The 27,500-nt window shown below is 33.3% G+C and overlaps 5 non-coding genes across 5 annotated transcripts; all 5 read right to left on the bottom strand.

Moving 5' to 3' along the window:
• Window positions 1–4,686: 4,686 nt before the first annotated feature.
• LOC119562652 lies at window positions 4,687–8,656 on the bottom strand. Its single transcript, XR_005221926.1, has one exon. It is a non-coding gene; the product is annotated as a large subunit ribosomal RNA (ribosomal RNA).
• Window positions 8,657–9,057: 401 nt separating this feature from the next.
• On the bottom strand, window positions 9,058–9,236 carry LOC119562662. The gene has a single exon (XR_005221931.1). It is a non-coding gene; the product is annotated as a 5.8S ribosomal RNA (ribosomal RNA).
• Window positions 9,237–9,895: 659 nt separating this feature from the next.
• LOC119562684 lies at window positions 9,896–11,890 on the bottom strand. Its single transcript, XR_005221952.1, has one exon. It is a non-coding gene; the product is annotated as a small subunit ribosomal RNA (ribosomal RNA).
• Window positions 11,891–22,698: 10,808 nt separating this feature from the next.
• Window positions 22,699–26,669, bottom strand: LOC119562703. The gene has a single exon (XR_005221971.1). It is a non-coding gene; the product is annotated as a large subunit ribosomal RNA (ribosomal RNA).
• A 401-nt stretch (window positions 26,670–27,070) lies between these two features.
• On the bottom strand, window positions 27,071–27,249 carry LOC119562661. Its single transcript, XR_005221930.1, has one exon. It is a non-coding gene; the product is annotated as a 5.8S ribosomal RNA (ribosomal RNA).
• Between the last annotated feature and the right edge of the window lie 251 nt (window positions 27,250–27,500).

The raw sequence follows: 27,500 nt of genomic DNA, 5'->3' as shown, positions 1-27,500 counted from the left end.
ATTTAGTTTTGTATGTACAAAACAAGTTTTCTTTATAGTATTGACAAAATCATATTTACGCATAACATAAGTTTTGACCAATACGAGGAGGGGCCCGCCAACGACCACCTCCCTATAGTAGTTTTTTACCCCACGCACTATTGCGTGCCTGTTTACAGTACTAGTGCCAGCTATCACTAGGTTTATATATCGTGTTTCAGTGATATATGGGTAAATTCTACCATTTATTCTTATGTATATGGCATTTCTATGCCATATTTATACAATCCATTCATATCTTAATGTATATTTATTATATTATACATTATTATGCCTTATAGGTATTATACCTATAAGCCATATCCATACGATTCATTCACTAGTGCCGCCCCTCACTAGGTTTATAATTGTTATATCATTGATATACAATTTATTTCTATATATATGGCATTTATATGCCATATCCATACAATGCATTCACATTTCAATGTATATTTACTTGTTATACATTATTATGCCTTATAGGTATTATACCTATAAGCCATATCCATACGATTCACTTATATAAATATATGTTATTTTTCTATACATAATTTTTTTTTACTTTTGTATGGATTTCTATGCATATCCATAGTTTATATGGATATGCTTGGCGTTCTATATAGTATTGACAAATTCATATGCATAACATAAGTTTTGACCAATACGAGGAGGGGCCCGCCAACGACCACCTCCCTATAGTAGTTTTTTACCCCACGCACTATTGCGTGCCTGTTTACAGTACTAGTGCCAGCTATCACTAGGTTTATATATCGTGTTTCAGTGATATATGGGTAAATTCTACCATTTATTCTTATGTATATGGCATTTCTATGCCATATTTATACAATCCATTCATATCTTAATGTATATTTATTATATTATACATTATTATGCCTTATAGGTATTATACCTATAAGCCATATCCATACGATTCATTCACTAGTGCCGCCCCTCACTAGGTTTATAATTGTTATATCATTGATATACAATTTATTTCTATATATATGGCATTTATATGCCATATCCATACAATGCATTCACATTTCAATGTATATTTACTTGTTATACATTATTATGCCTTATAGGTATTATACCTATAAGCCATATCCATACGATTCACTTATATAAATATATGTATATTTTTCTATACATAATTTTTTTTTACTTTTGTATGGTTTTCTATGCATATCCATAGTTTATATGGATATGCTTGGCGTTCTATATAGTATTGACAAATTCATATGCATAACATAAGTTTTGACCAATACGAGGAGGGGCCCGCCAACGACCACCTCCCTATAGTAGTTTTTTACCCCACGCACTATTGCGTGCCTGTTTACAGTACTAGTGCCAGCTATCACTAGGTTTATATATCGTGTTTCAGTGATATATGGGTAAATTCTACCATTTATTCTTATGTATATGGCATTTCTATGCCATATTTATACAATCCATTCATATCTTAATGTATATTTATTATATTATACATTATTATGCCTTATAGGTATTATACCTATAAGCCATATCCATACGATTCATTCACTAGTGCCGCCCCTCACTAGGTTTATAATTGTTATATCATTGATATACAATTTATTTCTATATATATGGCATTTATATGCCATATCCATACAATGCATTCACATTTCAATGTATATTTACTTGTTATACATTATTATGCCTTATAGGTATTATACCTATAAGCCATATCCATACGATTCACTTATATAAATATATGTATATTTTTCTATACATAATTTTTTTTTACTTTTGTATGGTTTTCTATGCATATCCATAGTTTATATGGATATGCTTGGCGTTCTATATAGTATTGACAAATTCATATGCATAACATAAGTTTTGACCAATACGAGGAGGGGCCCGCCAACGACCACCTCCCTATAGTAGTTTTTTACCCCACGCACTATTGCGTGCCTGTTTACAGTACTAGTGCCAGCTATCACTAGGTTTATATATCGTGTTTCAGTGATATATGGGTAAATTCTACCATTTATTCTTATGTATATGGCATTTCTATGCCATATTTATACAATCCATTCATATCTTAATGTATATTTATTATATTATACATTATTATGCCTTATAGGTATTATACCTATAAGCCATATCCATACGATTCATTCACTAGTGCCGCCCCTCACTAGGTTTATAATTGTTATATCATTGATATACAATTTATTTCTATATATATGGCATTTATATGCCATATCCATACAATGCATTCACATTTCAATGTATATTTACTTGTTATACATTATTATGCCTTATAGGTATTATACCTATAAGCCATATCCATACGATTCACTTATATAAATATATGTATATTTTTCTATACATAATTTTTTTTTACTTTTGTATGGATTTCTATGCATATCCATAGTTTATATGGATATGCTTGGCGTTCTATATAGTATTGACAAATTCATATGCATAACATAAGTTTTGACCAATACGAGGAGGGGGCCCGCCAACGACCACCTCCCTATAGTAGTTTTTTACCCCACGCACTATTGCGTGCCTGTTTACAGTACTAGTGCCAGCTATCACTAGGTTTATATATCGTGTTTCAGTGATATATGGGTAAATTCTACCATTTATTCTTATGTATATGGCATTTCTATGCCATATTTATACAATCCATTCATATCTTAATGTATATTTATTATATTATACATTATTATGCCTTATAGGTATTATACCTATAAGCCATATCCATACGATTCATTCACTAGTGCCGCCCCTCACTAGGTTTATAATTGTTATATCATTGATATACAATTTATTTCTATATATATGGCATTTATATGCCATATCCATACAATGCATTCACATTTCAATGTATATTTACTTGTTATACATTATTATGCCTTATAGGTATTATACCTATAAGCCATATCCATACGATTCACTTATATAAATATATGTATATTTTTCTATACATAATTTTTTTTTACTTTTGTATGGATTTCTATGCATATCCATAGTTTATATGGATATGCTTGGCGTTCTATATAGTATTGACAAATTCATATGCATAACATAAGTTTTGACCAATACGAGGAGGGGCCCGCCAACGACCACCTCCCTATAGTAGTTTTTTACCCCACGCACTATTGCGTGCATGTTTACAGTACTAGTGCCAGCTATCATTAGGTTTATATATCGTGTTTCAGTGATATATGGGTAAATTCTACCATTTATTCTTATGTATGTATATGGCATTTCTATGCCATATTTATATAATTCATTCATATCTTAATTTATATTTATTATATTATACATTATTATGCCTTATAGGTATTATACCTATAAGCCATATCCATACGATTCATATACTAGTGCAGCCCCTCACTAGGTTTATATATCTCATTTTAATTATATATTGGTAAATTCTATTATTTATTCTTGTGTATATGGCACTTATATGCCGCCATATCTATAAAAATGCATTTATATTTCAATGTATATTTTCTATATTATACATTATTATGCCTTAAAAAGTTATTATACCTACCATAAGGCGATATCCATACGATTCATTTATATAAAAGATATATGTATAATTTTCTATACATAATTTTTTTTTATGAATATATGGGTTTCCTAAGCATATCCATATAATACATTTAGTTTTATATGGATTAGATTGGTCTTCTTTATTGTATTGCCAAACTCATATTGATAAAATAAGTTTTGAACAATAAGAGGATCAGCCGCCAACCAACCAACCACTGCTACCATTGGAGGAACATATACTTACTTTTTATATGTCCTCTTACTTGAATGGTCCTCTCTTTACTTGAAAATTTCATTACCATAGGAATCTATTTATACATGGAATATGATTTCCACTACTTTTTCGCGTCACTAATAATTAATATGACGATACAGACTTGCTACCATAACATAAGTCTTGAACAATAATAGGAGCAGCCGCCAACCAACCACCAACCAACCAACCACTGCTACCATTGATAGTAATTTTATATGTCCTCTTTAGTTGAATTTCAATACCATAGGAATATTTATACATGGAATATGTTTTGCCACTACTTTTTCGCGTCACTAATAATATGACGATACAGTCTTGCTACCATAACATAAGTTTTGAACAATAAGAGGAGCAGACACACCAACCAACCAACCGCGCTGCTACCATTATATATACTTATATTTATATAAGTCCTCTTTACTTGAATGGCCTCTTTACTTGAATTTCAATACCATAGGAATATTTATTTATACATGGAATATGTTTTGCCACTACTTTTTCGCGTCACTAATAATATGACGATATAGACTTGCTACCATAACATAAGTTTTGAACAATAAGAGGAGCAGACACCAACCAACCAACCGCTGCTACCATTGAATGAACCATATATACAAACTTTTATATATGTCCTCTTTACTTGAATTTTAATACCATAGGAATATTTATACATGGAATATGTTTGCCACTTTATCATCGCGTCACTAATAAGATGACGATACATTTTGTTTGTTCAATATTTACTTATATATTGATGTTTCCAATTTAGGTCTTTTATATTTCTTCTTCCCTACCTTACACACCACAAACAAAGTGGCGTGCGATGCTGCAAGCAAGCATAATGATTATGCCCGCTTGCAACATCTTTATTATCGAATCATCAAGCAAAGGATAAGCTTCAGTGGATCGCAGTATGGCAGCTGCTCAACCACTTACAACACCTTGCCTGTTACAAAAGTCGTTTACAATTGATTCTAGGCTTTGTCATTGTATTAAATAATGCTTTTATATGTAACTAGCGCGGCATCAGGTGATCAAAGATCCTCCCAATTTACTATGTTACAAATTACATTGGCATCACATCCATTGTCGTTTATAAAGTAAATTATAAACTTTAAATGGTTTAGAAGCCATACAATGCAAATTGCCCCTTATTTATCATTGCAGTCCAGCACGGATACGACCTTAGAGGCGTTCAGGCATAATCCAACGGACGTAGCGTCATACCACTGTTCGCTCGAACAAGTATTGTGCCATTGGTCCGTACCTGCGGTTCCTCTCGTACTACGCAGGAATGCTGTCGCAACAACGTTTTGTCATTAGTAGGGTAAAACTAACCTGTCTCACGACGGTCTAAACCCAGCTCACGTTCCCTTGCATGGGTGAACAATCCAACGCTTGGTGAATTTTGCTTCACAATGATAGGAAGAGCCGACATCGAAGGATCAAAAAGCGACGTCGCTATGAACGCTTGGCCGCCACAAGCCAGTTATCCCTATGGTAACTTTTCTGACACCTCTTGTTAAAAACTCTTTAAACCAAAAGGATCGATAGGCCGAGCTTTTGCTGTCCCTGTGTGTACTGAACACCGAGATCAAGTCAGCATTTGCCCTTTTGCTCTATGTGTGGTTTCTGTCCGCACTGAGCTGGCCTTGGGACACCTCCGTTATTATTTGAGAGATGTACCGCCCCAGTCAAACTCCCTACCTGGCAATGTCCTTGAATTGGATCATACCTGAGTAATTGGAGTTTATACCAAATTTTCAAATCAAAAATACATAAATGCACCGTTTTATTAAAGAATTTGTTTGCGATTATATAACAAACTCGTGATACTTTGATCAAGAAGCTTGCATCAAAACCCAATACCATAAGATATAATAAATATATCCGTATAATGGCTAGGAAATGATACACGTTCCATTTAATCAAGTAAGTAAGGAAACAATAAGAGTAGTGGTATTTCATTGGCGATACCAAACCGAAGTCTAATATCTCCCACTTATTCTACACCTCTTATGTCTCCTTACACTGCCAGATTAGAGTCAAGCTCAAAAGGGTCTTCTTTCCCCGCTAATTATTCCAAGCCCGTTCCCTTGGCTGTGGTTTCGCTAGATAGTAGATAGGGACAGTAGGAATCTCGTTAATCCATTCATGCGCGTCACTAATTAGATGACGAGGCATTTGGCTACCTTAAGAGAGTCATAGTTACTCCCGCCGTTGACCCGCGCTTACTTGAAATTTCTTCACTTTGACATTCAGAGCACTGGGCAGAAATCACATTGTGTCAACACCCGCTAGGGCCATCACAATGCTTTGTTTTAATTAGACAGTCCGGATTCCCCAAGTCCGTGCCAGTTCTGAATTGATTGTTAATTGATAATCGTTATAATTAATAAGAACTAATTGGTTTAACCCAATTAGTATTCTTAAAAATTTAGCAAGAAAGTTCCACAATTGGCTACGTAACTAAACTATCCGGGGAACAAGTGACCAACATAAATGCCAGACACTCTATTTACCCAGAACGAGCACATAAACCATGTTATTGTTTCCCAATCAAGCCCGACTATCTCAATCTTCAGAGCCAATCCTTATCCCGAAGTTACGGATCTAATTTGCCGACTTCCCTTACCTACATTATTCTATCGACTAGAGACTCTTCACCTTGGAGACCAGCTGCGGATATTGGTACGGCCTGTTGAGAAGTTTGCGTGTCCCCCACCATAAATTTTCAAGGTCCGAGGAGAAAATATCGACACAACAGTATATGTCATGCTCTTCTAGCCCATCTACCATATCTCTCTGCGAAAGACTTCCATGGTAGTACGGCTATAAAACAGAAAAGAAAACTCTTCCGATATCTCTCGACGGCTTCTTATGGTCGTTCCTGTTGCCAGGATGAGCACGAGGCCCATATTTAATAACAAACGGATACTCAACAGGTTACGGAATTGGAACCGTATTCCCTTTCGTTCAAAATTATTCAAGTATATTAATTAGCTTGATTTATATAATATAATTATATTTGTATGGCATTTGTGTTTACTTGAAAATTTTCGGCTTTCGCCTTGAACTTAGACCGACTAACTCGTGATCAACCACTGTTCACACGAACCCTTCTCCACTTCAGTCCTCCAAGGTCTCATTCGATTATTTGCTACTACCACCAAGATCTGTACCAATGGCAGCTCCATGCAGGCTTACGCCAAACACTTCTACGCATACCATTGTACCTTCCTACTCACTAAAGTTTCAAAATTTATATCACAAGTAATATAAATCATCTACTTTAGCGGTAATGTATAGGTATACAACTTAAGCGCCATCCATTTTAAGGGCTAGTTGCTTCGGCAGGTGAGTTGTTACACACTCCTTAGCGGATTTCGACTTCCATGATCACCGTCCTGCTGTTTTAAGCAACCAACGCCTTTCATGGTATCTGCATGAGTTTGTTAATTTGGGCACCGTAACATTACGTTTGGTTCATCCCACAGCGCCAGTTCTGCTTACCAAAAGTGGCCCACTGGGCACATTATATCATAACCTTGAACTTCATATCAAGAAAGTTAAGGTTCTTACCCATTTAAAGTTTGAGAATAGGTTAAGATCGTTTTCGACCCTAAGGCCTCTAATCATTCGCTTTACCAGATAAGATTATTTTATATAACATTAAAATGCACCAGCTATCCTGAGGGAAACTTCGGAAGGAACCAGCTACTAGATGGTTCGATTGGTCTTTCGCCCCTATACTCAATTCTGACAATCGATTTGCACGTCAGAACTGTTTCGGTCTTCCATCAGGGTTTCCCCTGACTTCAACCTGATCAAGTATAGTTCACCATCTTTCGGGTCACAGCATATATGCTCAAGGTACGTTCCAGTTAGAGGCATAATAATATAAATATCATTATACATAACTATATAGAACGCCCCGGGATTGTGTTAATTAGCTATAAATAGTTAAAAAACTAATCCCATTATTAGTCAAGTTAATTACGCTATTAGGTTTATATCCCAATAACTTGCACATATGTTAGACTCCTTGGTCCGTGTTCAAGACGGGTCCGAAGGTATCCTGAATCTTTCGCATTGTTAATCATACAAGTGCATATAATAAACACAAAAATCAATGATAATTATGCCATTATATAATTCCGAAAAAATTAACGCACTGTATTCATATAAATCTATCAGCACTTTATCAAATTAATAACATTTATTCTGTGTTAAAATGCAAGCAAATTAATTTGAATAAACTATAAGTTATATTTTATGATAAATTTTGTATGCTAATAGATTACAATGTCCTTATATGGAAAAAATGCACACTATTATCATAATATTGTTTAAATATTACAATTTTAATGATGAATTTTCCATAACGGATATTCAGGTTCATCGGGCTTAACCTCTAAGCAGTTTCACGTACTGTTTAACTCTCTATTCAGAGTTCTTTTCAACTTTCCCTCACGGTACTTGTTTACTATCGGTCTCATGGTTATATTTAGTTTTAGATGGAGTTTACCACCCACTTAGTGCTGCACTATCAAGCAACACGACTCTTTGGAAACATCATCTAGTAATCATTAACGTTATACGGGCCTGGCACCCTCTATGGGTAAATGGCCTCATTTAAGAAGGACTTAAATCGTTAATTTCTCATACTAGAATATTGACGCTCCATACACTGCATCTCACATTTGCCATATAGACAAAGTGACTTAGTGCTGAACTGATTTCTTTTCGCTCGCCGCTACTAAGAAAATCCTGGTTAGTTTCTTTTCCTCCCCTAATTAATATGCTTAAATTCAGGGGGTAGTCCCATATGAGTTGAGGTTGTGTATAACTTTTTTTGCAATTAATTCTTTATATATAATGATAAAACATTTTATTAAATTCGTTATATATTTTATATATTTGTATGGCATTTGTTTGGTCTAACGAATCAACGAAGAATAATAATATTGTCAACGGCTTTCTATTTACTAATCTTTAATAAGAGACAATTCTAGATAAATTTTTTATGCTAGACATTTCTCAGTATTATTTGATTGAAAAAGAAAATATTTCTCTTCGTTTTTCACATTCAAATTATTTACTAATGTGAGATAATGTTTTTCATATATTTGTTAATATTATGAATAATATAATAATTAAATTATTATTATCCAATAATATACCATATGCTTATAAAATTTCATTATAAAATTTATATAAACAACTTAATTAGCATAGTCTTACAACCCTCAACCATATGTAGTCCAAGCAGCACTATAAAATTAATTAAAGTACATAACAGCATGGACTGCGATATGCGTTCAAAATGTCGATGTTCATGTGTCCTGCAGTTCACACGATGACGCACAGTTTGCTGCGTTCTTCATCGACCCATGAGCCGAGTGATCCACCGCTTAGAGTTTTATATATTGGTTTGGTAATTTTGTCATATATGTTTTTATTGAAAGAAATTAAAAATACACCATTTTACTGGCATATATCAATTCCTTCAATAAATTGATTTTTATACCTAAAACGAATGCTGCGAAATGTCTTAGTTTCATATAACCAATAATATATCAAGTATTTTTTAAATGGCATTTACGGTATTAATACTTTTTTTTAGCGATATATATTGAAATTTATATAAAACATTAACCTGTAATAATCAGGTACAACATTGTACATTTTAGGTTGTTGCATTATCCAATGTATGCGCATAACTGAGATGAACAATACATATCGCAACGCGTGTATATTATGGTCCATATACACACAGTGTTTTATTAATTAATTGCATTTAATATACAATATAATAATAATATTAAATAAATTTAATAATTTCGATTTGCTTGTTCGAATTTGTTATTTGTTTGCTTTTGCTTATTTATTTATCTCTTATTTAATGCAATAATATATTTATTATTACAATTATTATTTCGATTTGCTTGTTCGAAATTTTATATTTGATCTATAAAAGATCATATTTTTGGCAATTTATATTTTATTTGTATTACTATAATATATTATATTATTATAATAAAAACAAATTTTTTTATTAACGGTAAGGATATTAAACAATAATGATCCTTCCGCAGGTTCACCTACGGAAACCTTGTTACGACTTTTACTTCCTCTAAATAATCAAGTTCGGTCAACTTTTGCGAAACAACCGTAACACACAAGGCGTCACAGTGATCACGTCCGGAGACCTCACTAAATAATTCAATCGGTAGTAGCGACGGGCGGTGTGTACAAAGGGCAGGGACGTAATCAATGCGAGTTAATGACTCACACTTACTGGGAATTCCAAGTTCATGTGAACAGTTTCAGTTCACAATCCCAAGCATGAAAGTGGTTCAGCGGTTTACCCGGACCTCTCGGTCTAGGAAATACACGTTGATACTTTCATTGTAGCGCGCGTGCAGCCCAGGACATCTAAGGGCATCACAGACCTGTTATTGCTCAATCTCATTATTGCTAGACGCAATTTGTCCATTTAAGAAGCTAGTGTCCTTATAATGGGACAAACCAACAGGTACGGCTCCACTTATATAAACACATTCAAACACAATAAACATTTTACTGCCACCATGAATGAAGGCTATATAAGCTTCAACACCATAATCCTGAAGATATCTATTTAATATATTTGAGTCTCGTTCGTTATCGGAATTAACCAGACAAATCACTCCACGAACTAAGAACGGCCATGCACCACCACCCATAGATTCGAGAAAGAGCTATCAATCTGTCTTACACACTTATGTTCGGACCTGGTAAGTTTTCCCGTGTTGAGTCAAATTAAGCCGCAGGCTCCACTCCTGGTGGTGCCCTTCCGTCAATTCCTTTAAGTTTCAGCTTTGCAACCATACTTCCCCCGGAGCCCAAAAGCTTTGGTTTCCCGGGAAGCGACTGAGAGAGCCATAAAAGTAGCTACACCCAATTGCTAGCTGGCATCGTTTATGGTTAGAACTAGGGCGGTATCTGATCGCCTTCGAACCTCTAACTTTCGTTCTTGATTAATGAAAACATCTTTGGCAAATGCTTTCGCTTAAGTTAGTCTTACGACGGTCCAAGAATTTCACCTCTCGCGTCGTAATACTAATGCCCCCAAACTGCTTCTATTAATCATTACCTCTTGATCTGAAAACCAATGAAAGCAGAACAGAGGTCTTATTTCATTATCCCATGCACAGAATATTCAGGCATTTGAAGCCTGCTTTAAGCACTCTAATTTGTTCAAAGTAATTGTACCGGCCCACAATAACACTCGTTTAAGAGCACTAATGCAGGTTTTTAAATAGGAGGAACATATGAAAAAATACAAGTATCTAAGCACATGTAAGAACTCCACCGGTAATACGCTTACATACATAAAGGTATAGTACTAACCACAATTGTAAGTTGTACTACCCGTATGAAGCACAAGTTCAACTACGAACGTTTTAACCGCAACAACTTTAATATACGCTATTGGAGCTGGAATTACCGCGGCTGCTGGCACCAGACTTGCCCTCCAATTGGTCCTTGTTAAAGGATTTAAAGTGTACTCATTCCAATTACAGGGCCTCGGATATGAGTCCTGTATTGTTATTTTTCGTCACTACCTCCCCGAGCTGGGAGTGGGTAATTTACGCGCCTGCTGCCTTCCTTAGATGTGGTAGCCGTTTCTCAGGCTCCCTCTCCGGAATCGAACCCTGATTCCCCGTTACCCGTTGCAACCATGGTAGTCCTAGATACTACCATCAAAAGTTGATAGGGCAGACATTTGAAAGATCTGTCGTCGGTACAAGACCATACGATCTGCATGTTATCTAGAGTTCAACCAATATAACGATCTTGCGATCGCTTGGTTTTAGCCTAATAAAAGCACATGTCCCATAAGGTTCATGTTTTAATTGCATGTATTAGCTCTAGAATTACCACAGTTATCCAAGTAACTGTTAACGATCTAAGGAACCATAACTGATATAATGAGCCTTTTGCGGTTTCACTTTTAATTCGTGTGTACTTAGACATGCATGGCTTAATCTTTGAGACAAGCATATAACTACTGGCAGGATCAACCAGAATAATGTTTTTATTCATATTTCATTCATATTTTTGAATAGAAATTAGCAATATAAATTTTATAGATTGTTTTCTATCGAATACGGCCATTTTTATATAGCATTCGTATACGTTTGTTGTTTTCACAATATATACTTGTTCCGCCACTAATAATAACAAGTTTTTTAATTATTGATGTTAAAAACACAATATTTTTTTTCGTAATACGTAATAATTTTCTTTATATTTGCATATTTCATTCTAAAATATCTTTTTTGTTCGACATACGTCATTATTGTATCCACACATGTACAATTTTTGTTTAACCAATATAAAATATTGAATTAAATCATTTGTATTTTGATGATAAATTTAAAATTTATCTGTATATATTCATATAAGACTCTTTGGTAATATATAATATAAAACCGAGCGCATATATGATATGTACGTTAGAAAAAATAATATATATATATATTATTTTCTTTTAATATAGGGACACCTCTTTTAATTTATCCCCGCAGGGAATTATCACATAACTCAGTATGTGATAATGGCAGACCAATATACATATATATCAAGATTATCAATACAAAATATATATCATTATTAGCCTGCCTCAATTGTAATTATTTATTTGGATTAACGATAAAGTTCGGAAACAATTTGTTATTCTATGTATAATAGAAACCTTGGCCTTTGTTTCAACATTATTATCTTTGGGCTTAAAATATTAACCGTGGAGCCAAGTCTCATATTCATAAATGAATAAAGAAACAAATTTGACGGATTAATATCTTCTCTACCGACAGACAGTATTTTGTCACGTCAATAGTAGATGGCCGGCCCATTGACCATCCTATAGTAGTTTTTGGACCCAATATCTTTAATTCGGGTATTTTCAATTGTCTTTGCCAATCAACCGTTTGGTACTCTCTCATATAATAAGAGAATACACATATAATTCCATTATATGGATATATCTTCATTATTTTATTTGCTACATCACCCTATAATAGTTTTTGAACCCGTCAACTTCAATTCGGGTATTTTCAATTGTCTTTGCCAACCATTTATATGGTATTCTCTATTATAATAAGAGAATACTAGTGTATATCCATTATATGGATATATCATCTTCATATTATTTGCTACACCACCCTATAGTAGTTTTTGAACCCATCATCTGCAATTCGGGTATTTTCAATTGTCTTTGCCAACCAACTATACGGTATTCTCTCTTATAATAAGAGAATACAAGTATATTTTCATTATATGGATATAATGCCATTTATTTTTCAATATCCATATAATTCATTTAGTTTTGTATGTACAAAACAAGTTTTCTTTATAGTATTGACAAAATCATATGTTTACGCATAACATAAGTTTTGACCAATACGAGGAGGGGCCCGCCAACGACCACCTCCCTATAGTAGTTTTTTACCCCACGCACTACTGCGTGCCTGTTTACAGTACTAGTGCCAGCTATCACTAGGTTTATATATCATGTTTCAGTGATATATGGGTAAATTCTACCATTTATTCTTATGTATATGGCATTTCTATGCCATATTTATACAATCCATTCATATCTTAATGTATATTTATTATATTATACATTATTATGCCTTATAGGTATTATACCTATAAGCCATATCCATACGATTCATTCACTAGTGCCGCCCCTCACTAGGTTTATAATTGTTATATCATTGATATACAATTTATTTCTATATATATGGCATTTATATGCCATATCCATACAATGCATTCACATTTCAATGTATATTTACTTGTTATACATTATTATGCCTTATAGGTATTATACCTATAAGCCATATCCATACGATTCACTTATATAAATATATGTATATTTTTCTATACATATTTTTTTTTATTTTTGTATGGATTTCTATGCATATCCATAGTTTATATGGATATGCTTGGCGTTCTATATAGTATTGACAAATTCATATGCATAACATAAGTTTTGACCAATACGAGGAGGGGCCCGCCAACGACCACCTCCCTATAGTAGTTTTTTACCCCACGCACTATTGCGTGCCTGTTTACAGTACTAGTGCCAGCTATCACTAGGTTTATATATCGTGTTTCAGTGATATATGGGTAAATTCTACCATTTATTCTTATGTATATGGCATTTCTATGCCATATTTATACAATCCATTCATATCTTAATGTATATTTATTATATTATACATTATTATGCCTTATAGGTATTATACCTATAAGCCATATCCATACGATTCATTCACTAGTGCCGCCCCTCACTAGGTTTATAATTGTTATATCATTGATATACAATTTATTTCTATATATATGGCATTTATATGCCATATCCATACAATGCATTCACATTTCAATGTATATTTACTTGTTATACATTATTATGCCTTATAGGTATTATACCTATAAGCCATATCCATACGATTCACTTATATAAATATATGTATATTTTTTTCTATACATAATTTTTTTTTACTTTTGTATGGATTTCTATGCATATCCATAGTTTATATGGATATGCTTGGCGTTCTATATAGTATTGACAAATTCATATGCATAACATAAGTTTTGACCAATACGAGGAGGGGCCCGCCAACGACCACCTCCCTATAGTAGTTTTTTACCCCACGCACTATTGCGTGCCTGTTTACAGTACTAGTGCCAGCTATCACTAGGTTTATATATCGTGTTTCAGTGATATATGGGTAAATTCTACCATTTATTCTTATGTATATGGCATTTCTATGCCATATTTATACAATCCATTCATATCTTAATGTATATTTATTATATTATACATTATTATGCCTTATAGGTATTATACCTATAAGCCATATCCATACGATTCATTCACTAGTGCCGCCCCTCACTAGGTTTATAATTGTTATATCATTGATATACAATTTATTTCTATATATATGGCATTTATATGCCATATCCATACAATGCATTCACATTTCAATGTATATTTACTTGTTATACATTATTATGCCTTATAGGTATTATACCTATAAGCCATATCCATACGATTCACTTATATAAATATATGTATATTTTTCTATACATAATTTTTTTTTACTTTTGTATGGTTTTCTATGCATATCCATAGTTTATATGGATATGCTTGGCGTTCTATATAGTATTGACAAATTCATATGCATAACATAAGTTTTGACCAATACGAGGAGGGGCCCGCCAACGACCACCTCCCTATAGTAGTTTTTTACCCCACGCACTATTGCGTGCCTGTTTACAGTACTAGTGCCAGCTATCACTAGGTTTATATATCGTGTTTCAGTGATATATGGGTAAATTCTACCATTTATTCTTATGTATATGGCATTTCTATGCCATATTTATACAATCCATTCATATCTTAATGTATATTTATTATATTATACATTATTATGCCTTATAGGTATTATACCTATAAGCCATATCCATACGATTCATTCACTAGTGCCGCCCCTCACTAGGTTTATAATTGTTATATCATTGATATACAATTTATTTCTATATATATGGCATTTATATGCCATATCCATACAATGCATTCACATTTCAATGTATATTTACTTGTTATACATTATTATGCCTTATAGGTATTATACCTATAAGCCATATCCATACGATTCACTTATATAAATATATGTATATTTTTCTATACATATTTTTTTTTACTTTTGTATGGTTTTCTATGCATATCCATAGTTTATATGGATATGCTTGGCGTTCTATATAGTATTGACAAATTCATATGCATAACATAAGTTTTGACCAATACGAGGAGGGGCCCGCCAACGACCACCTCCCTATAGTAGTTTTTTACCCCACGCACTATTGCGTGCCTGTTTACAGTACTAGTGCCAGCTATCACTAGGTTTATATATCGTGTTTCAGTGATATATGGGTAAATTCTACCATTTATTCTTATGTATATGGCATTTCTATGCCATATTTATACAATCCATTCATATCTTAATGTATATTTATTATATTATACATTATTATGCCTTATAGGTATTATACCTATAAGCCATATCCATACGATTCATTCACTAGTGCCGCCCCTCACTAGGTTTATAATTGTTATATCATTGATATACAATTTATTTCTATATATATGGCATTTATATGCCATATCCATACAATGCATTCACATTTCAATGTATATTTACTTGTTATACATTATTATGCCTTATAGGTATTATACCTATAAGCCATATCCATACGATTCACTTATATAAATATATGTATATTTTTCTATACATAATTTTTTTTTACTTTTGTATGGATTTCTATGCATATCCATAGTTTATATGGATATGCTTGGCGTTCTATATAGTATTGACAAATTCATATGCATAACATAAGTTTTGACCAATACGAGGAGGGGCCCGCCAACGACCACCTCCCTATAGTAGTTTTTTACCCCACGCACTATTGCGTGCCTGTTTACAGTACTAGTGCCAGCTATCACTAGGTTTATATATCGTGTTTCAGTGATATATGGGTAAATTCTACCATTTATTCTTATGTATATGGCATTTCTATGCCATATTTATACAATCCATTCATATCTTAATGTATATTTATTATATTATACATTATTATGCCTTATAGGTATTATACCTATAAGCCATATCCATACGATTCATTCACTAGTGCCGCCCCTCACTAGGTTTATAATTGTTATATCATTGATATACAATTTATTTCTATATATATGGCATTTATATGCCATATCCATACAATGCATTCACATTTCAATGTATATTTACTTGTTATACATTATTATGCCTTATAGGTATTATACCTATAAGCCATATCCATACGATTCACTTATATAAATATATGTATATTTTTCTATACATAATTTTTTTTTACTTTTGTATGGATTTCTATGCATATCCATAGTTTATATGGATATGCTTGGCGTTCTATATAGTATTGACAAATTCATATGCATAACATAAGTTTTGACCAATACGAGGAGGGGCCCGCCAACGACCACCTCCCTATAGTAGTTTTTTACCCCACGCACTATTGCGTGCCTGTTTACAGTACTAGTGCCAGCTATCACTAGGTTTATATATCGTGTTTCAGTGATATATGGGTAAATTCTACCATTTATTCTTATGTATATGGCATTTCTATGCCATATTTATACAATCCATTCATATCTTAATGTATATTTATTATATTATACATTATTATGCCTTATAGGTATTATACCTATAAGCCATATCCATACGATTCATTCACTAGTGCCGCCCCTCACTAGGTTTATAATTGTTATATCATTGATATACAATTTATTTCTATATATATGGCATTTATATGCCATATCCATACAATGCATTCACATTTCAATGTATATTTACTTGTTATACATTATTATGCCTTATAGGTATTATACCTATAAGCCATATCCATACGATTCACTTATATAAATATATGTATATTTTTCTATACATAATTTTTTTTTACTTTTGTATGGTTTTCTATGCATATCCATAGTTTATATGGATATGCTTGGCGTTCTATATAGTATTGACAAATTCATATGCATAACATAAGTTTTGACCAATACGAGGAGGGGCCCGCCAACGACCACCTCCCTATAGTAGTTTTTTACCCCACGCACTATTGCGTGCCTGTTTACAGTACTAGTGCCAGCTATCACTAGGTTTATATATCGTGTTTCAGTGATATATGGGTAAATTCTACCATTTATTCTTATGTATATGGCATTTCTATGCCATATTTATACAATCCATTCATATCTTAATGTATATTTATTATATTATACATTATTATGCCTTATAGGTATTATACCTATAAGCCATATCCATACGATTCATTCACTAGTGCCGCCCCTCACTAGGTTTATAATTGTTATATCATTGATATACAATTTATTTCTATATATATGGCATTTATATGCCATATCCATACAATGCATTCACATTTCAATGTATATTTACTTGTTATACATTATTATGCCTTATAGGTATTATACCTATAAGCCATATCCATACGATTCACTTATATAAATATATGTATATTTTTCTATACATAATTTTTTTTACTTTTGTATGGTTTTCTATGCATATCCATAGTTTATATGGATATGCTTGGCGTTCTATATAGTATTGACAAATTCATATGCATAACATAAGTTTTGACCAATACGAGGAGGGGCCCGCCAACGACCACCTCCCTATAGTAGTTTTTTACCCCACGCACTATTGCGTGCCTGTTTACAGTACTAGTGCCAGCTATCACTAGGTTTATATATCGTGTTTCAGTGATATATGGGTAAATTCTACCATTTATTCTTATGTATATGGCATTTCTATGCCATATTTATACAATCCATTCATATCTTAATGTATATTTATTATATTATACATTATTATGCCTTATAGGTATTATACCTATAAGCCATATCCATACGATTCATTCACTAGTGCCGCCCCTCACTAGGTTTATAATTGTTATATCATTGATATACAATTTATTTCTATATATATGGCATTTATATGCCATATCCATACAATGCATTCACATTTCAATGTATATTTACTTGTTATACATTATTATGCCTTATAGGTATTATACCTATAAGCCATATCCATACGATTCACTTATATAAATATATGTATATTTTTCTATACATAATTTTTTTTTACTTTTGTATGGATTTCTATGCATATCCATAGTTTATATGGATATGCTTGGCGTTCTATATAGTATTGACAAATTCATATGCATAACATAAGTTTTGACCAATACGAGGAGGGGCCCGCCAACGACCACCTCCCTATAGTAGTTTTTTACCCCACGCACTATTGCGTGCCTGTTTACAGTACTAGTGCCAGCTATCACTAGGTTTATATATCGTGTTTCAGTGATATATGGGTAAATTCTACCATTTATTCTTATGTATATGGCATTTCTATGCCATATTTATACAATCCATTCATATCTTAATGTATATTTATTATATTATACATTATTATGCCTTATAGGTATTATACCTATAAGCCATATCCATACGATTCATTCACTAGTGCCGCCCCTCACTAGGTTTATAATTGTTATATCATTGATATACAATTTATTTCTATATATATGGCATTTATATGCCATATCCATACAATGCATTCACATTTCAATGTATATTTACTTGTTATACATTATTATGCCTTATAGGTATTATACCTATAAGCCATATCCATACGATTCACTTATATAAATATATGTATATTTTTCTATACATAATTTTTTTTTACTTTTGTATGGATTTCTATGCATATCCATAGTTTATATGGATATGCTTGGCGTTCTATATAGTATTGACAAATTCATATGCATAACATAAGTTTTGACCAATACGAGGAGGGGCCCGCCAACGACCACCTCCCTATAGTAGTTTTTTACCCCACGCACTATTGCGTGCATGTTTACAGTACTAGTGCCAGCTATCATTAGGTTTATATATCGTGTTTCAGTGATATATGGGTAAATTCTACCATTTATTCTTATGTATGTATATGGCATTTCTATGCCATATTTATACAATCCATTCATATCTTAATGTATATTTATTATATTATACATTATTATGCCTTATAGGTATTATACCTATAAGCCATATCCATACGATTCATTCACTAGTGCCGCCCCTCACTAGGTTTATAATTGTTATATCATTGATATACAATTTATTTCTATATATATGGCATTTATATGCCATATCCATACAATGCATTCACATTTCAATGTATATTTACTTGTTATACATTATTATGCCTTATAGGTATTATACCTATAAGCCATATCCATACGATTCACTTATATAAATATATGTATATTTTTCTATACATAATTTTTTTTTACTTTTGTATGGTTTTCTATGCATATCCATAGTTTATATGGATATGCTTGGCGTTCTATATAGTATTGACAAATTCATATGCATAACATAAGTTTTGACCAATACGAGGAGGGGCCCGCCAACGACCACCTCCCTATAGTAGTTTTTTACCCCACGCACTATTGCGTGCCTGTTTACAGTACTAGTGCCAGCTATCACTAGGTTTATATATCGTGTTTCAGTGATATATGGGTAAATTCTACCATTTATTCTTATGTATATGGCATTTCTATGCCATATTTATACAATCCATTCATATCTTAATGTATATTTATTATATTATACATTATTATGCCTTATAGGTATTATACCTATAAGCCATATCCATACGATTCATTCACTAGTGCCGCCCCTCACTAGGTTTATAATTGTTATATCATTGATATACAATTTATTTCTATATATATGGCATTTATATGCCATATCCATACAATGCATTCACATTTCAATGTATATTTACTTGTTATACATTATTATGCCTTATAGGTATTATACCTATAAGCCATATCCATACGATTCACTTATATAAATATATGTATATTTTTCTATACATAATTTTTTTTTACTTTTGTATGGATTTCTATGCATATCCATAGTTTATATGGATATGCTTGGCGTTCTATATAGTATTGACAAATTCATATGCATAACATAAGTTTTGACCAATACGAGGAGGGGCCCGCCAACGACCACCTCCCTATAGTAGTTTTTTACCCCACGCACTATTGCGTGCCTGTTTACAGTACTAGTGCCAGCTATCACTAGGTTTATATATCGTGTTTCAGTGATATATGGGTAAATTCTACCATTTATTCTTATGTATATGGCATTTCTATGCCATATTTATACAATCCATTCATATCTTAATGTATATTTATTATATTATACATTATTATGCCTTATAGGTATTATACCTATAAGCCATATCCATACGATTCATTCACTAGTGCCGCCCCTCACTAGGTTTATAATTGTTATATCATTGATATACAATTTATTTCTATATATATGGCATTTATATGCCATATCCATACAATGCATTCACATTTCAATGTATATTTACTTGTTATACATTATTATGCCTTATAGGTATTATACCTATAAGCCATATCCATACGATTCACTTATATAAATATATGTATATTTTTCTATACATAATTTTTTTTTTACTTTTGTATGGATTTCTATGCATATCCATAGTTTATATGGATATGCTTGGCGTTCTATATAGTATTGACAAATTCATATGCATAACATAAGTTTTGACCAATACGAGGAGGGGCCCGCCAACGACCACCTCCCTATAGTAGTTTTTTACCCCACGCACTATTGCGTGCATGTTTACAGTACTAGTGCCAGCTATCATTAGGTTTATATATCGTGTTTCAGTGATATATGGGTAAATTCTACCATTTATTCTTATGTATGTATATGGCATTTCTATGCCATATTTATATAATTCATTCATATCTTAATTTATATTTATTATATTATACATTATTATGCCTTATAGGTATTATACCTATAAGCCATATCCATACGATTCATATACTAGTGCAGCCCCTCACTAGGTTTATATATCTCATTTTAATTATATATTGGTAAATTCTATTATTTATTCTTGTGTATATGGCACTTATATGCCGCCATATCTATAAAAATGCATTTATATTTCAATGTATATTTTCTATATTATACATTATTATGCCTTAAAAAGTTATTATACCTACCATAAGGCGATATCCATACGATTCATTTATATAAAAGATATATGTATAATTTTCTATACATAATTTTTTTTTATGAATATATGGGTTTCCTAAGCATATCCATATAATACATTTAGTTTTATATGGATTAGATTGGTCTTCTTTATTGTATTGCCAAACTCATATTGATAAAATAAGTTTTGAACAATAAGAGGATCAGCCGCCAACCAACCAACCACTGCTACCATTGGAGGAACATATACTTACTTTTTATATGTCCTCTTACTTGAATGGTCCTCTCTTTACTTGAAAATTTCATTACCATAGGAATCTATTTATACATGGAATATGATTTCCACTACTTTTTCGCGTCACTAATAATTAATATGACGATACAGACTTGCTACCATAACATAAGTCTTGAACAATAATAGGAGCAGCCGCCAACCAACCACCAACCAACCAACCACTGCTACCATTGATAGTAATTTTATATGTCCTCTTTAGTTGAATTTCAATACCATAGGAATATTTATACATGGAATATGTTTTGCCACTACTTTTTCGCGTCACTAATAATATGACGATACAGTCTTGCTACCATAACATAAGTTTTGAACAATAAGAGGAGCAGACACACCAACCAACCAACCGCGCTGCTACCATTATATATACTTATATTTATATAAGTCCTCTTTACTTGAATGGCCTCTTTACTTGAATTTCAATACCATAGGAATATTTATTTATACATGGAATATGTTTTGCCACTACTTTTTCGCGTCACTAATAATATGACGATATAGACTTGCTACCATAACATAAGTTTTGAACAATAAGAGGAGCAGACACCAACCAACCAACCGCTGCTACCATTGAATGAACCATATATACAAACTTTTATATATGTCCTCTTTACTTGAATTTTAATACCATAGGAATATTTATACATGGAATATGTTTGCCACTTTATCATCGCGTCACTAATAAGATGACGATACATTTTGTTTGTTCAATATTTACTTATATATTGATGTTTCCAATTTAGGTCTTTTATATTTCTTCTTCCCTACCTTACACACCACAAACAAAGTGGCGTGCGATGCTGCAAGCAAGCATAATGATTATGCCCGCTTGCAACATCTTTATTATCGAATCATCAAGCAAAGGATAAGCTTCAGTGGATCGCAGTATGGCAGCTGCTCAACCACTTACAACACCTTGCCTGTTACAAAAGTCGTTTACAATTGATTCTAGGCTTTGTCATTGTATTAAATAATGCTTTTATATGTAACTAGCGCGGCATCAGGTGATCAAAGATCCTCCCAATTTACTATGTTACAAATTACATTGGCATCACATCCATTGTCGTTTATAAAGTAAATTATAAACTTTAAATGGTTTAGAAGCCATACAATGCAAATTGCCCCTTATTTATCATTGCAGTCCAGCACGGATACGACCTTAGAGGCGTTCAGGCATAATCCAACGGACGTAGCGTCATACCACTGTTCGCTCGAACAAGTATTGTGCCATTGGTCCGTACCTGCGGTTCCTCTCGTACTACGCAGGAATGCTGTCGCAACAACGTTTTGTCATTAGTAGGGTAAAACTAACCTGTCTCACGACGGTCTAAACCCAGCTCACGTTCCCTTGCATGGGTGAACAATCCAACGCTTGGTGAATTTTGCTTCACAATGATAGGAAGAGCCGACATCGAAGGATCAAAAAGCGACGTCGCTATGAACGCTTGGCCGCCACAAGCCAGTTATCCCTATGGTAACTTTTCTGACACCTCTTGTTAAAAACTCTTTAAACCAAAAGGATCGATAGGCCGAGCTTTTGCTGTCCCTGTGTGTACTGAACACCGAGATCAAGTCAGCATTTGCCCTTTTGCTCTATGTGTGGTTTCTGTCCGCACTGAGCTGGCCTTGGGACACCTCCGTTATTATTTGAGAGATGTACCGCCCCAGTCAAACTCCCTACCTGGCAATGTCCTTGAATTGGATCATACCTGAGTAATTGGAGTTATACCAAATTTTCAAATCAAAAATACATAAATGCACCGTTTTATTAAAGAATTTGTTTGCGATTATATAACAAACTCGTGATACTTTGATCAAGAAGCTTGCATCAAAACCCAATACCATAAGATATAATAAATATATCCGTATAATGGCTAGGAAATGATACACGTTCCATTTAATCAAGTAAGTAAGGAAACAATAAGAGTAGTGGTATTTCATTGGCGATACCAAACCGAAGTCTAATATCTCCCACTTATTCTACACCTCTTATGTCTCCTTACACTGCCAGATTAGAGTCAAGCTCAAAAGGGTCTTCTTTCCCCGCTAATTATTCCAAGCCCGTTCCCTTGGCTGTGGTTTCGCTAGATAGTAGATAGGGACAGTAGGAATCTCGTTAATCCATTCATGCGCGTCACTAATTAGATGACGAGGCATTTGGCTACCTTAAGAGAGTCATAGTTACTCCCGCCGTTGACCCGCGCTTACTTGAATTTCTTCACTTTGACATTCAGAGCACTGGGCAGAAATCACATTGTGTCAACACCCGCTAGGGCCATCACAATGCTTTGTTTTAATTAGACAGTCGGATTCCCCAAGTCCGTGCCAGTTCTGAATTGATTGTTAATTGATAATCGTTATAATTAATAAGAACTAATTGGTTTAACCCAATTAGTATTCTTAAAAATTTTAGCAAGAAAGTTCCACAATTGGCTACGTAACTAAACTATCCGGGGAACAAGTGACCAACATAAATGCCAGACACTCTATTTACCCAGAACGAGCACATAAACCATGTTATTGTTTCCCAATCAAGCCCGACTATCTCAATCTTCAGAGCCAATCCTTATCCCGAAGTTACGGATCTAATTTGCCGACTTCCCTTACCTACATTATTCTATCGACTAGAGACTCTTCACCTTGGAGACCAGCTGCGGATATTGGTACGGCCTGTTGAGAAGTTTGCGTGTCCCCACCATAAATTTTCAAGGTCCGAGGAGAAAATATCGACACAACAGTATATGTCATGCTCTTCTAGCCCATCTACCATATCTCTCTGCGAAAGACTTCCATGGTAGTACGGCTATAAAACAGAAAAGAAAACTCTTCCGATATCTCTCGACGGCTTCTTTATGGTCGTTCCTGTTGCCAGGATGAGCACGAGGCCCATATTTAATAACAAACGGATACTCAACAGGTTACGGAATTGGAACCGTATTCCCTTTCGTTCAAAATTATTCAAGTATATTAATTAGCTTGATTTATATAATATAATTATATTTGTATGGCATTTGTGTTTTACTTGAAAATTTTCGGCTTTCGCCTTGAACTTAGGACCGACTAACTCGTGATCAACCACTGTTCACACGAAACCCTTCTCCACTTCAGTCCTCCAAGGTCTCATTCGATTATTTGCTACTACCACCAAGATCTGTACCAATGGCAGCTCCATGCAGGCTTACGCCAAACACTTCTACGCATACCATTGTACCTTCCTACTCACTAAAGTTTCAAAATTTATATCACAAGTAATATAAATCATCTACTTTAGCGGTAATGTATAGGTATACAACTTAAGCGCCATCCATTTTAAGGGCTAGTTGCTTCGGCAGGTGAGTTGTTACACACTCCTTAGCGGATTTCGACTTCCATGATCACCGTCCTGCTGTTTTAAGCAACCAACGCCTTTCATGGTATCTGCATGAGTTGTTAATTTGGGCACCGTAACATTACGTTTGGTTCATCCCACAGCGCCAGTTCTGCTTACCAAAAGTGGCCCACTGGGCACATTATATCATAACCTTGAACTTCATATCAAGAAAGTTAAGGTTCTTACCCATTTAAAGTTTGAGAATAGGTTAAGATCGTTTCGACCCTAAGGCCTCTAATCATTCGCTTTACCAGATAAGATTATTTTATATAACATTAAAATGCACCAGCTATCCTGAGGGAAACTTCGGAAGGAACCAGCTACTAGATGGTTCGATTGGTCTTTCGCCCCTATACTCAATTCTGACAATCGATTTGCACGTCAGAACTGTTTCGGTCTTCCATCAGGGTTTCCCCTGACTTCAACCTGATCAAGTATAGTTCACCATCTTTCGGGTCACAGCATATATGCTCAAGGTACGTTCCAGTTAGAGGCATAAATAATATAAATATCATTATACATAACTATATAGAACGCCCCGGGATTGTGTTAATTAGCTATAAATAGTTAAAAAACTAATCCCATTATTAGTCAAGTTAATTACGCTATTAGGTTTATATCCCAATAACTTGCACATATGTTAGACTCCTTGGTCCGTGTTTCAAGACGGGTCCCGAAGGTATCCTGAATCTTTCGCATTGTTAATCATACAAGTGCATATAATAAACACAAAAATCAATGATAATTATGCCATTATATAATTCCGAAAAATTAACGCACTGTATTCATATAAATCTATCAGCACTTTATCAAATTAATAACATTTATTCTGTGTTAAAATGCAAGCAAATTAATTTGAATAAACTATAAGTTATATTTTATGATAAATTTTGTATGCTAATAGATTACAATGTCCTTATATGGAAAAAATGCACACTATTATCATAATATTGTTTAAATATTACAATTTTAATGATGAATTTTCCATAACGGATATTCAGGTTCATCGGGCTTAACCTCTAAGCAGTTTCACGTACTGTTTAACTCTCTATTCAGAGTTCTTTTCAACTTTCCCTCACGGTACTTGTTTACTATCGGTCTCATGGTTATATTTAGTTTTAGATGGAGTTTACCACCCACTTAGTGCTGCACTATCAAGCAACACGACTCTTTGGAAACATCATCTAGTAATCATTAACGTTATACGGGCCTGGCACCCTCTATGGGTAAATGGCCTCATTTAAGAAGGACTTAAATCGTTAATTTCTCATACTAGAATATTGACGCTCCATACACTGCATCTCACATTTGCCATATAGACAAAGTGACTTAGTGCTGAACTGATTTCTTTTCGCTCGCCGCTACTAAGAAAATCCTGGTTAGTTTCTTTTCCTCCCCTAATTAATATGCTTAAATTCAGGGGGTAGTCCCATATGAGTTGAGGTTGTGTATAACTTTTTTTGCAATTAATTCTTTATATATAATGATAAAACATTTTATTAAATTCGTTATATATTTTATATATTTGTATGGCATTTGTTTGGTCTAACGAATCAACGAAGAATAATAATATTGTCAACGGCTTTCTATTTACTAATCTTTAATAAGAGACAATTCTAGATAAATTTTTTATGCTAGACATTTCTCAGTATTATTTGATTGAAAAAGAAAATATTTCTCTTCGTTTTTCACATTCAAATTATTTACTAATGTGAGATAATGTTTTTCATATATTTGTTAATATTATGAATAATATAATAATTAAATTATTATTATCCAATAATATACCATATGCTTATAAAATTTCATTATAAAATTTATATAAACAACTTAATTAGCATAGTCTTACAACCCTCAACCATATGTAGTCCAAGCAGCACTATAAAATTAATTAAAGTACATAACAGCATGGACTGCGATATGCGTTCAAAATGTCGATGTTCATGTGTCCTGCAGTTCACACGATGACGCACAGTTTGCTGCGTTCTTCATCGACCCATGAGCCGAGTGATCCACCGCTTAGAGTTTTATATATTGGTTTGGTAATTTTGTCATATATGTTTTTATTGAAAGAAATTAAAAATACACCATTTTACTGGCATATATCAATTCCTTCAATAAATTGATTTTTATACCTAAAACGAATGCTGCGAAATGTCTTAGTTTCATATAACCAATAATATATCAAGTATTTTTTAAATGGCATTTACGGTATTAATACTTTTTTTTAGCGATATATATTGAAATTTATATAAAACATTAACCTGTAATAATCAGG

This window comes from Drosophila subpulchrella, unplaced genomic scaffold (assembly GCF_014743375.2).
Source record: "Drosophila subpulchrella strain 33 F10 #4 breed RU33 unplaced genomic scaffold, RU_Dsub_v1.1 Primary Assembly Seq82, whole genome shotgun sequence".
NCBI classification, from domain to species: domain Eukaryota; kingdom Metazoa; phylum Arthropoda; class Insecta; order Diptera; family Drosophilidae; genus Drosophila; species Drosophila subpulchrella.
Note: the sequence above shows the minus strand (reverse complement) of the source record. Positions and strands in the feature narration are given on the sequence as shown.